Source organism: Leucopleurus acutus, assembly GCF_964270905.1.
Source record: "Leucopleurus acutus genome assembly, chromosome: 2".
NCBI lineage: Eukaryota > Metazoa > Chordata > Mammalia > Artiodactyla > Delphinidae > Leucopleurus > Leucopleurus acutus.
This window is the reverse complement of record NC_139143.1, coordinates 115,933,828-115,946,520: the sequence shown is the minus strand read 5'-3', so window position 1 is coordinate 115,946,520 and position 12,693 is coordinate 115,933,828.

Genomic DNA, 12,693 nt, shown 5'->3' with positions numbered 1-12,693 from the left:
TGGGCAACCGTTCCTCTGCCCACAAGCACTTCTGCATACAGGAATCATATTTTCTTATCGCCATTTGCCTGGGTATTAATCTTACAACTTGAGCTCATTGAGTTGAGCTTCACTGGTGCAACTCTTGTACAGTTGCACAGGGCCCCACTCTCAACAGGCCCTGCACTTGACTTAATGCTCTGTCATGAAATCCGTGATGATTTTTGTGCGAGACTCCACATTTTCATTTTGCATTAGCCCTGCAAATTATATAGTTGGTTCTGCCTGGAACCATGTCTTTTTCATCTCTATAACCCCAGGAACAGTACTAAAAGCTTGATAAATTTTATTGGAGGAATGACATTTATGAACAAATGAACGAGTTAAATGCATGGATGAATGAATGGCTCTGAAAACCGTCAACAAGTGAGACATTTAAACCCAAATTACATTGTTCTTTCCCTAAAAGGGACAATGAGTGGTCAAGCCAGGATCCCATAAAGCATTGCCAGGGATACTAACCCTCCAATGGCACAAAGTGCCTGGCATCACTTTGCTGGGTTTCAACCCTGGAGCTCCCACCAGTGTTAATGGGCACTAGGAAAGGGAATTGATAGTGGGCCCAAGCAAGACCTGCAGTATTCATTTTGATAACTGAATTCAGTCACATTTACTCCTTAAAGGTTATTAGTTATTTTAAATAATTTTGTTAAATGCTCGAGAGGGAAAATAAAGACATATTAATAAACACACAATTATACAGGTTAGAGCAACAGTGCAGTGCTGGTCATTCAGGAACCTTGTGCTAATTTTAATTAGCTGCTTTCCCTTGCTTTCAAATGTAATTAAAGGAGCTTAGTTGTGCTCAGTGATGCAAGCCACCTTATTTAATCACTAACATTATTTCCCTGAACTATTAATGATTTTCAAAACGCTTGTTTATGCAGAATTAGAACAGTAATTACCTTACCAGTTAATTTTGTACCTTCACATTTCACACCTAGCTCAAACGTCATTCATTTACCATGGCTTCTCTGTCAAAACAAAGAAATCCTTGTTCTAAATGTGCTTCTGAGTGCCAAATTGAAAGCCAAGTTTTGTAACACTAATAAAGTAGCTCCCAAGTGAAACAGGTGTAGTAATTTAGACCCTTCCTGTCTCAAGCTTGCACGTACATGCTATGTCTTTTCTTTATTAGCTTTAAAATGAGAGCTTGGTGTGCAAAATAAGCAATTTAATTCAGACTTGTGGAGCAGAATATAATCTTTAATTTAAACTAGTGCAGTAAAAAGAGGCCTTTAATTTTAACTGGCATGTGCGTGTGAATTTGAATTAATAATCCAGAAAATTGAAACTGTTTTGCCGCTGTTGGTAGATATTGACTGTTCTTCACATGCCCTTAGTTTCACTCACTCGATTTCTCTCCCTAACCATAGCTAGTGCTTTCTTTCCCATCTTTTTTTTTCCCCTTATGATGTAGCTGCTTTATGCAAAGCAGAGCTTTCTGGAAAAAAAAAAGTCTCAGTTGACTGAACTCCGTTTAAAAAAAAAAGCACTTTAATAAAGAAATGTTGAACGTGTACTAATTTAGTTTACAAAAAGAAAATAATTGGTGTATTCATTATACCTACTTAAGACCTAATTCAAGTGCACTCTGAATTCATGCCTGTTTGAATCCTTAGATGGGAAGACTATCTACCCACATTCCTAATGACAAAACATCTCTGAATCCAAAGTCACCAATTTCTACTCTGAATCTTGTTCTACTCTGAAGCTATGATTCTGTATTGATTATGATTTAGATAGCACTCAATCTTATTTATTCTTCATGGCCTTTGCATGAGGATTACCTACCCGGGAAGCCTCCAGGTGTGCTGTTAACCCTGACTGAACGCTCCTTCCCTGCATCCCAGAAACACTGAGCATGTGTGCCACACAATTAGCTCCTATCACTATGTATGGATTCCTCCATTAATAGGGGGCCTTTGTAACTGATAACATACCTCTTTGCTAAAAACATTTCCCAGATTCTCAGCACCTCGGGGCTGGGGCCGTGTCTTTTCAGTTAATATTTGCATGTGATGTAATAACTTTCTGAGGTGGAAACTAATAGTAGAAGCATAAATGTGCACTCCAAAATGTCAAATAGGTGGGCTATTGTGCAAAAATGCACTGAACTGAAAGAATGTCGAGAATATTGGGGAACATAAAATATGCATTCTAGGGCAAAGAAAGGGAGGAAATAATTTGATTAGGATTAGGAGAGTTTACTGCCTTTATCTGATATGCATTTAGACTAGAAAGAGAAAAAGCAAAAAAAGAAAGCTTCCTCAGGCTAGTACATCTGGGATCAAACAACATTGAGTGCAAGCCCCTGACAGAGTTGACAATGAATACACACAGCTTCCTCTTCCCCAGGAAGCATCTAATCAGGCCTTCAGCACTAGGAGCCAAGATCCCTATGAGAGAGGAGAGCGCCCTTCTGAGGGAGAGACCATGGATGGAATCCCAAAGGCCCCACTGTCTGCCAAGCCAAATATAGCTAGATGATAGATAAATAGACAGACAGCCAGAAATAGATATGCACTTATGTAAATTTCTATACCTTTTCGCTAGTTCATAAAGCTCTTTTAATAGAAGGTAAAACTTTTCATTAATTAAAGCTCAAAATTTTAAATTGCTACAAGGCAATCATTTGCAAAGGTAAGACTCCTTGACACCAAAATGCAATAGTCGACATGAATGTCAACATGGGTACATAACAGTCCTATGATTTCAGCTGGATGGTTACACAGAGAAGACCTGTACAGAGGCAATTTGACGTTGTCCATAAGACCAATTCTTCTATTTCTGCTTCATGTGTACTTTGTTGTAATGAAACTCCATTTCCAGCAGAGACCTCAATCAAGGTATAACTACAGTTTTGTACGGTATAGCTTTTATTTCTTGTAATTTGGTTGTATCTCCCCACTCTAGGGTTAACTGCAAAGAACAAGCTCCTGGAAGGCAGGATCCAGGTTGTATGCACCCATCTCCTCTTTAGTACTGTGCTCAGCAAATAAAATAGTAAATAAAACCCCCAAATTAATAGTATACTGATTGATATATTGCTTAAATCAATGGCTAAACAAAAGCTAGATTTTACCAAACCTTCCAACCTGCTTTATTCCCTGTGAATACAGCTCAGCACTGGCAATACCCTTAGCCTGTGTCATGGCTGTGTATTCTACAGATAATTTCATTTACTGAGGACTGATTATGTGTTTACCAGGTGCCAGGCATTGTGCTGAACTCTGAGAAAACAAAGATTAGTAAGACCCAACCTCTGCCCCTAGTGAGGGAGAGAGACACATAAAATAAGTTGAACATGATGTGGCATGAATCACAAGGGGAGGAAAGAATCTCTCAGAATAGATTATCAATTCTTTCAAAAATTTCTAGGAATATTTGGGATATTTGTACTTTGTTCCATGTTGTGGCTTTATTCCTTACTATAGTTTTGTTCTAGAAGATGATTGAGAATCCTTTTCAGTTCTGAAATGTTGACTAGATTTTCCTTAAGTCACACTGGAATATATTCTAATATAAATCCACTTCCTATTGTTAAAATCTCCTTACTACTCCGACAAGTCTTTCTTCATAAAGGTTATTTCCCATTCTTTAATAAGTATAACCCTTTAATAAGTATAAAGTATACTTTACAAATATAATTGAAAGTAACCTTCAAGTTACTTTTTTTCTTTTCTGTATAATTCTTCTCTTCTATTTTCTCTTGTATTTCTTTTTTTCCCCTTTCCTTTCTTTCTCCATCCCTCACTTCCTATAAATATATGGTCTCATAAGATATTCTACATGGAATACGAGGGCTGATGAATCCACTCTTGCCCTTAAGGATCTTATAGCTTTGTCAGGAAGATGTGTACATATGTTACTAAAGTAATCACAAATAAAGTACTTGGGAATTCAGAGTGAGTAAAAATGAATAATCAGAAAAAGAGTGATGGAGGAAGTAGATATGTGTAATTCCCACAGGAAGGAGAGTTGAGGAAATGAATTCTAGGAAAAGAAAGCAGGTAACAAGCAGTAGAGAGCGATGAAGAAAGAAAGAAAAAGAAAGAAAGAAAGAAAGAAAGAAAGAAAGAAAGAAAGAAAGAAAGAAAGAAAGAAAGAAAGAAAGAAAGAAAGAAAGAAAGAGAAAGGAAGGAAGGAAGGAAGGAAGGAAGGAAGAAATTTGGTGTGCTTATGGAATTCCAAATAATAATCATCATTATTGGGTGGATGTAGTAAGACATTGTAATGGAAGGTGAGGCTGCAAAAGCAAGTCGAAGTCAGAGGTTGGGTGCCCTTGCATGTCCTGTAACAGGACATTCTCCAGGGTGATGTAGAACCACTGAGGACTCTTGAGCAGAAGAACAAAATTAATAAAAACAAATTAGTCTCTCCTTGTATTTTAGAAGATAGAGAGGATAAAGCATGAACTTCAAAATTAAGAAGAACCAGTTTAAATTCCAGCTATTCCATCTGCTAATTGCTTAATCACAAAACATTTCTTAAACCTCTCCCTTAACCTGTTTCCTCATTTGTAGAATGGGATAATAAACCTCCTTCACTGATATGTCCTGGAGGTGAATTACTGCACTATAGCAAAATGCCTATGCCTGGTATAGAGGATATGCTCAACAAATGTTGTTTCCCATACCCTTTCCTGTGTTTCCTATTTGCATGGATGACATATCTTATTCATTTTGACACCTCAACTCCCTTTCCCCACCAAACCAGTGAACAAATCCTGTCAATTCTATCTCTGTACTAGCTCTTGTATCCATACTTTTCTTCACCTTCTCCCATCCTCTACCCTATTTCAGACCTTCTTTCCACTTGTTTGAGCTATTGCTTTAGGCTTCATCCTGGTTTAGGCCACCTCTAGGCCTTCGACTCTCCAGCCCACCCTGCTGACAGGCTGGATTCATATTCCTATAGCCCTTTCCTGGTTCTATCACTGCCCTAGCTAAAATGTACCCATGGTTCTGAATAGTCTGTAGAATTAAGTCCAAACTCCTTAGTTGCATATTCGGGGCCTTACAACATACCTTTTTCAATATAAGCCCCATTAATTACTATATTTCAGTCAAATAAGACAATTTCTTATTTCCTATCTTGCCTTGTGGCCTTCGGACTTTGTGCCTTTGTTCACGTCATTCCACTGCCTGGAATCTGTTCCTTCTATCACACTTCATTCAACCACGAAGGAAGCTGACTTGCTGAGAAAGACACTGGAGAAAGTTAGAAAGAGACTGAGTCCTTGGTGACATCACTGAACAACTGAATTAACCAATCCTAGGACCACCCAACCTCTGGACTTCTTATGTGAGTTAATAAACTATTTGTGGTTTAAGCCAGTTGTGTTGGGTTATTTTATGACTAACAGTTGAAAGCATCTTATATGATAATGTGGCCACTCCCTTAATGAGCTCATAATTTAGCATGATAACACAGTAGAAATAACTTGCAAACAACTATTTGTATATTGGGATAAAAATAAAGCTTATCCTCTAGAGGGATCGATACCTCCATTCTCTGTATCCCTACAAAACTAGAAATGTTGAATCATTCTGCTCCATTGGCCACAGGAAAACCAAAGACTTCAGAAATAATTATAAAGTTTACCAATGTTCCAAATTCACCATAACCCCATCCCACTGGTCTAGAAGTTGTCCCACTTCTCTCCTAAAAAATGTATAAAAGCAAGAGAAACTATCTGGGGGCTTCCTTTCCTACACAAGGTACATGCTGTACCTGCTTTGCTTTCCATGTCTGGCTTTACTGTTGCTCACCTTTCAGGAGAATTTTCTCTCCTGGCATGCAAATTATTTCAGAAAAATTTAGATATTACACATTTAGAATGAATAAACAATCCTTTTCTTATCCAAAATTTAACTTTCCTTCTCAAGGAACACAGGCTAAATCCTCAGAGCCTAGGAGGGAGCAATGCAATACCAACCACAGCCCTGAGTCCCAGAGATAGACCAGTCCCTCTTCTCCCTGCCTCAGGGGACTTCTAGGAGCATGACTCTAAAAAAGCTAATGTGGCCATTTTCTCCTCTTTTTATTCTTTACTACAGTTTATAGTGCTCAGCCCCCAAATTTCTTTCCCCCTATTTCTAATGAAGACCCCAAATAAGACTTTGATGTCACAGAGTTCATCTGGTAGGTGATCCACCATGAATCTTGTGATCTAAACATCTCCAACTTCATTACTAACTTCTTACATTATAGTGTATATAATGTAATATAGTATAGTATAGTACAGTATAGTATTTGAGTGAGTGCATGCATTATCTTCTAAAACAACAAGCTTTCTGAGGGCAGTTTTCTTATCTGTTTCATCCTTGTTCCCCTAACACAGTTTCCTGAACACAACAGTTGCTGTCAAAAATAAGGAGGATATAGAATAGCTATGTGTAGAATGCAGTGAAGGGGAAGGAGACTGAAGACAGGAAGGCTATTAAGGCGATGATCCAGGCAAGAGGAAGGAAGTGCCTGTCTAGGCCAATGGTGATGGCAGTGGACAAGTGAAATAGACTTGGGCGATATTATAGGGGTAGTATTGTCAGTGATTGTGATGGACTGGATATAGGAAGTTAAGAAAGGAAGAGAATCAACCTGATTAAGGAATATGAAGCACAAAATGTTAGGAAAGAACTTTAAATGAAAATAAGGAAGAAACGAAGAGCAGATATGGAATCAAAACCAGAAGAAATGAGTTTAGTTTTAGTTTCTCTGCATTCCCGCAGGTTAGATCACCAAAATTCAACTTAATGTGCTACTAGGTATTCAGCAGACGGACAAGACCTCAGAGCTATGAAAATATTTCTTCTAAAAGATTGATACTTTTCTATCAAAATCTATTATTCTCTGTTCCCTGAGAACATGGCTAGTCTATATTTCCTAGCCCCTCCTGAATCTTGGAACATGATGGTTCTTACCAATGGACTATGGATAGAAGTAAAACGTGTCACCTCCAGGCCTAGTCCTTGAGACTGGGTGTGCCTTCTCAATGCTCTCGCCCCTGCAGCTGTTTAGATACCACAGCAACCTTGTACCACCTGTGAAATGATGGGAACGGCCTGAGAATGGTAGAGCAAAGGGATGGGAAAACCTGGATCCTGAATGTGGAGTAGAGCCACCTGCTGACCTGAAATGCTCAGCTTAGGTTGTTACATCAGAGGAAAATGAACTCTATATTTTGAGGCCATTGAATTATAATTAATTACAGCACAAATACTATGTTCTGTTTTTGGGGGGCTCCTATGGCATCAAAATGAGTCATCCTTATCCTGAAGCTGAGGAGAGTTCCACTGTCTCTAAACTATTTACTCATTAAAATGAAATAAAAATACAGAAAAATTGGGTAGATCTTAGGGCTAACCTTAAGGGTAATCTAAGGGTTAGAGGTTAGATTAGCTATACAACTTTAAAAGAAACTTTTCCTTGCTCTCAGTATCACAAAAATTTGAGTTGGTCCAGAGCAGAAAGTTTGTTTTTATTTATTTTTTTAAATTTTTATTAGAGTATAGTTGCTTTACAATATTGTATTAGTTTATACTGTACAGCAAAGTGAATCAGCTATATGTATACATATATTCCCTCTTTTTTGGATTTCCTTCTCATTTAGGTCACCACAGAGCATTGAATAGAGTTCTTTGTGCTATGCAGTAGGTTCTCATTAGTTATCTATTTTATACAGAGTATCAATAGCGTATATATGTCAATTCCAATCTCCCAATTCATCCCATGACATCCCCCCCACCGCTTTCCCCTTGGTATCCATATGTTTGTTCTCTATGTCTGTGTCTCTATTTCTGCTTTGTAAATAAAATCGTCTATAACAAAATTTTCATATTCTACATATATGCATTAATATACATATTTTTTTCTTTCTGACTTACTTCAATCTGTATGACAGTCTCTAGGTCCATCCATGTCTCTACAAATGACCCTATTTCGTTCCTTTTTATGGCTGAGTAATATTCCATTGTATATATGTACCACATCTTCTTTATCCATTCCTCTGTTGATGGACTCACAAAACCAAGCACCTTTCCCTCCTTGCCCTAGTTGCTAGGAAACTCAGAGATATATGCTAGAAAATATGCTAGCAAATACATAGGACCATGGATACATGATCTTTGAATTCTCAGTCACTGGTTTTCATTTACTAACTCTTATTTTCTCTCCTCTCTGATTATCTCAACTATAAATTCTGCCCCCCTTAACCAAATAAGCTATTTATAAGTCACTTTAAATAATTTCAAGGATGAAATGAGACACCAGAAAAAAATAAGTAAATGCATTTCAAAAGTACCCATTTTTATAAAACTGAAGTTTTATATGCAGAAGCTTTAAACTCGATGAGACAATGTGTACTGTTCCAAAGGTGAGTTTGAAACAGCACCATTTGGATAATCCACTTTGTAGTCTGCAGTTTTCTGCTTTTTACATGAAAGAATATATTTATTAAGCTATTTATAGACATTTAACATATAATTTACTGTTCTAAACACTCATTTCTTGATCTTTGTTCTTTATACCAGACATCCATTTAGTTCAGCATATATTACTCAACTGTCATAATAAGAGAGGCAAAATGAAAACACTCTTTTAATTTAGTACAGAATTATGTTTCAGTAACTCTTTTTCTGCTTTTTGGTTATATTATACATATAAATTAAATAAATCATTTTCAGAAGAGTTTTAACCAAATTTGAATGGGCTTTTTGTAATGGTTTCCACCTCCTACAAGTTTAATGATACCATATTGAAGGAATTCTACAATCTCTGAAAAGATTCTAGAAGGTAGCACAGTAGTCATGTTGGATCTATTCCAAAGTGATATGAAAGGTCAATTCCTTTTAAGATTTAAAATATAGTCCCTGATCTTAAAGCTGCCAAACACCTTACATATAATCATGAACACTTTATGTATAATGGTGGCAGTGTTAAAGGAAAATATATTTTGAACTTTACACTAAATATAGTGAATATTTAAATATTTTCTATACTTTAAAGGGCTTAGGAAACTTACGGTGACAAAAAATATATATTTCCAATATTTCTACGATGCCCAAGATTCATGGTCTCCAGGCAACTTGGGAGCACATGGCCGCACAGGGTGTGGCCTGTTCTTCCAGCACTGTTATGTGCTTGGTTGATGATTTATTCAAACCCAGTCTCAAACCTGCTATTAGCTCCCTCATTGCTTTAATGCGACTAGTCCACCATTCATAACTGTCAAGGACCAATTCATCAGAACTGGGACAGTTTAGGCCTCCAAACTTGTAAAAATGTCTTTTTTCTTGTTAGCATATATAAGACTACAAACACTATTGTTCCATTCTTTCACAATCTCCCCTTTTTGTAAATATTTTTGAAGACACTTACCCAATTTTTAAACTAACCTGTCAAAGGAAACATACTTGAATTATAAGTACACATGGCAATTTTAGAGATATTTTTTGTTTGTGGTTGATAGTGGTGGCCCCCGAAGGCCTCTCAGCTAATCATGGATGAGTAATATTTGCTTTCATAAAATACAGATAAACCACAGCATGCACAACTTGAGAGAACTAAGTGACCAAGCAATTAAAAACTTGATGAGATCACCTAAAAAAGGTAACAGAGAAATGACCACTTAACTTAGATTTCTGGTCTTCTTCCATTTAAAAAAGAATAACTAACAGTAATGGATGAATCTCAAGAGCATAACAGTTTAGGAAAGAAGTAAGTCACAGAGGAATGAATAGAATATATGCCATTTATTTAATGTTAAAAATTGGCAAATGAAAAAAAAAAAAAACAGAAGAATGAGTAACCAAAAATTCAGGTTATGGTTACCCAGGGGATGCAAGGCTGAGAGAATGAGATAAAAAGGCACATAGGGCTTCCCTTGTGGTGCAGTGGTTAAGAATCCACCTGCCAATGCAGGGGACATGGGTTCGAGCCCTGGTCTGGGAAGATCCCACATACTGCAGAGCAACAAAGCCCGTGTGCCACAACTACTGAGCCTGCACTCTAGAGCCCTTGTGCCACAACTACTGAGCCCGCGTGCCCAACTACTGAAGCCCGCGTGCCTAGATCCCTTGCTCTGCAACAAAAGAAGCCACCGCACCACAACAAAGAGTAGCCTCTGCTCGCCGCAACTAGAAGAAAGTCCGCGCGCAGCAACAAAGACCCAACACAGCCAAAAAAAAAAAAAAAAAAAAAGAAAGCAGATAAAAGACTTCCAAAATTCCTGTGAAAACTTTGAAAAACAAACCCCATGAATCAGAGAACAACATTTTGAGTTTGGTTGGTAGACAGCAGGCAAAACCTTCTTTCTTTATAATTATTTTGGTAAGAAAAATTTATCAATATTTTCAGGGGAAAAAAGGATTACGGTATACTAGTTCAGTTTGAAAATGTTAGTCCTAATGTTATAAAAGCTTAGAAAGTCTTCTCAGGAGAATTTCCTGATGTTTTGCCCATCTCATCAGGAATGTCAACAGAGGAATAAAATGGCACTCGATCTTCTGGACAGCGTGGTGTTTGTCTTTGGCTGTCAAGGAAAAAGGGCTGCAATTCCACTCATCTGGAGAAGATTAGAATACTCTGCAAAATCAGAGAAAATTGAAAATGGAATCACAGAACGCTGGCCAGTCATTCTCCCCAGCTCCCTTTGGAAGAGGGCATAGTCCCACCTCATAGCACAGGGGTTAATAAGCTACATTCTCAACAGCATAAACACTGTGAGACAAAATGTACCTGGACCCTTACATTTCAAGTCATGAAGCATAAAGATTATGTAATATGGAAATTCTTCATTCAAAAGGGAAAAAATCCACTAGATTCACAAAATAGCACTTTATTTTTGAATCTGAAAACTTCTAGAAATTAATCACTTCAGATAATCTGAAGGTTTTTATGTGTTAAAGTGCATATACTTAGTCAGGTGCTATCTGTCAATGAAAGGTCACAGTTTAAATTCCAAGTTTAAAACTGAATACTTTCAATAGTTTTTCATGTGTCTCTCCAAAAGCAACATGCACCTGCTCTAAAAAGAGGGTGTTTACTATTATAATTATTTAGAGACCATTCAAATTCAGGATGAAACATGTATGTATGCATATATACATACACACACAAATGCAAACATATACACACAGAGACAAGCACACATGTATATACATACTACATATATACATATTACATATAGATATATGTATTTGAGTGAAAATTTGAATAAAATTACTTATTTTTTGTTGTCTTAAAATTAACTTTAAAGGATTTAAAAATTGCATTCCTCCTTTAATACCATGTACTGTGCAATAAGCCTTGTATTACATCATTATATCACTGAACACAGATATCCCCCAAAGAACTGGCTCAGGAAAGTGCCAAAACATGGCAGCCTGTCCTATCCTCGTTTGGGTTGGATTCCAATTAAGTCTAACCAGGAGGAAATGGCTTCCTGCCAAGAGCAGAAACAAAGGGACAGGACAATGTTCGTCTTGGGCCATGGGGAAATTAAAGGCAATAATGGAGACTCATGCTTCAGGAATTACCCATCTGCTCTAACCTGGGAAATGCTGAAGTGACTGGTGTGAACCAAACGTGTCCTCTTATGTTCTGATTTGTTTGTTTATTTTTCTATAATAAACCTTCAGTACATAAGGCTTTAGAGTGAAACTCCAGCACACACAGGCTAATGAAAGGATGATGTCTCCTGGATCAAGTGTTCTCATCCTTGCGTACCTTCTGGCAGCTGTGTAATACCACCACTCCATCCCCCAGAGCCTAGTGAACTACCTGAAGCCAAGTTTCCACAGTAGGAAACAAGTGCAGACCTCGAATTTTGTCAACTCCTCAAGTCACAATGGGGGCAGAGTTGTTCCTTTGGTAATTGAATCTAGATACAGTGAAGAAACAGGATAGCTGAGTTCTAACCCCACTTCTGCCCATGGGCAAGTCACTTCACTTCTCTGAGCCTTTGTTTCCTCCTCTATAAAATGAGATTCTTTAATTGTTTTCAATGTGGTCCAAGGACACTGGAAGTCTCTGAATTCCTTTCAGTTTGCTTGTGAGATCAAAACTCTTTTCATAATAATACTAAAAGGTCATTTGCCCATTTTACTCTCATTGGCTCACAAGCATCCACTGGAGTTTTTCAGAGGCTCCATGACGAGGCCATTAGACTGAGGTAGCTCTAATGCCTTGGTAGCCTATACAAGCAAACCAAATCCTAAGCCACAGCCAATGCACCCAAATCCAAGGAAGTAAAGCTTAAGAACACCAATCACAAACAGCCAACTTAGCTTTTCCAAATAAGGCAACCTTAAGCTATAGGCAATCAAATAATTTCTTTGCTTGGCTCTCATCTTCCCTATAAAAACCGTGCCCTTAGCTCCTGTTGGTGGACTGCTCCTTACCACCTTCTTGGCACTGACCAATGTGAATCCATGCACGCTCAAAAGAACTCTTGAAAATTTTAATGTGCCTCAGTTTATCTTTTAAGACATGTAATATCACAATAAGAGTAAATGCAGAAGCAGGTATGAAAATCTAGGTATCTCCCATTAAACCAGACCTTAAAAATATTTACCAAACAAAGTAAAACAATGTCACTCTTCTCATTAATAAAACTATAGTGCTTCTCATAGAAATATGTTATTTTATTTA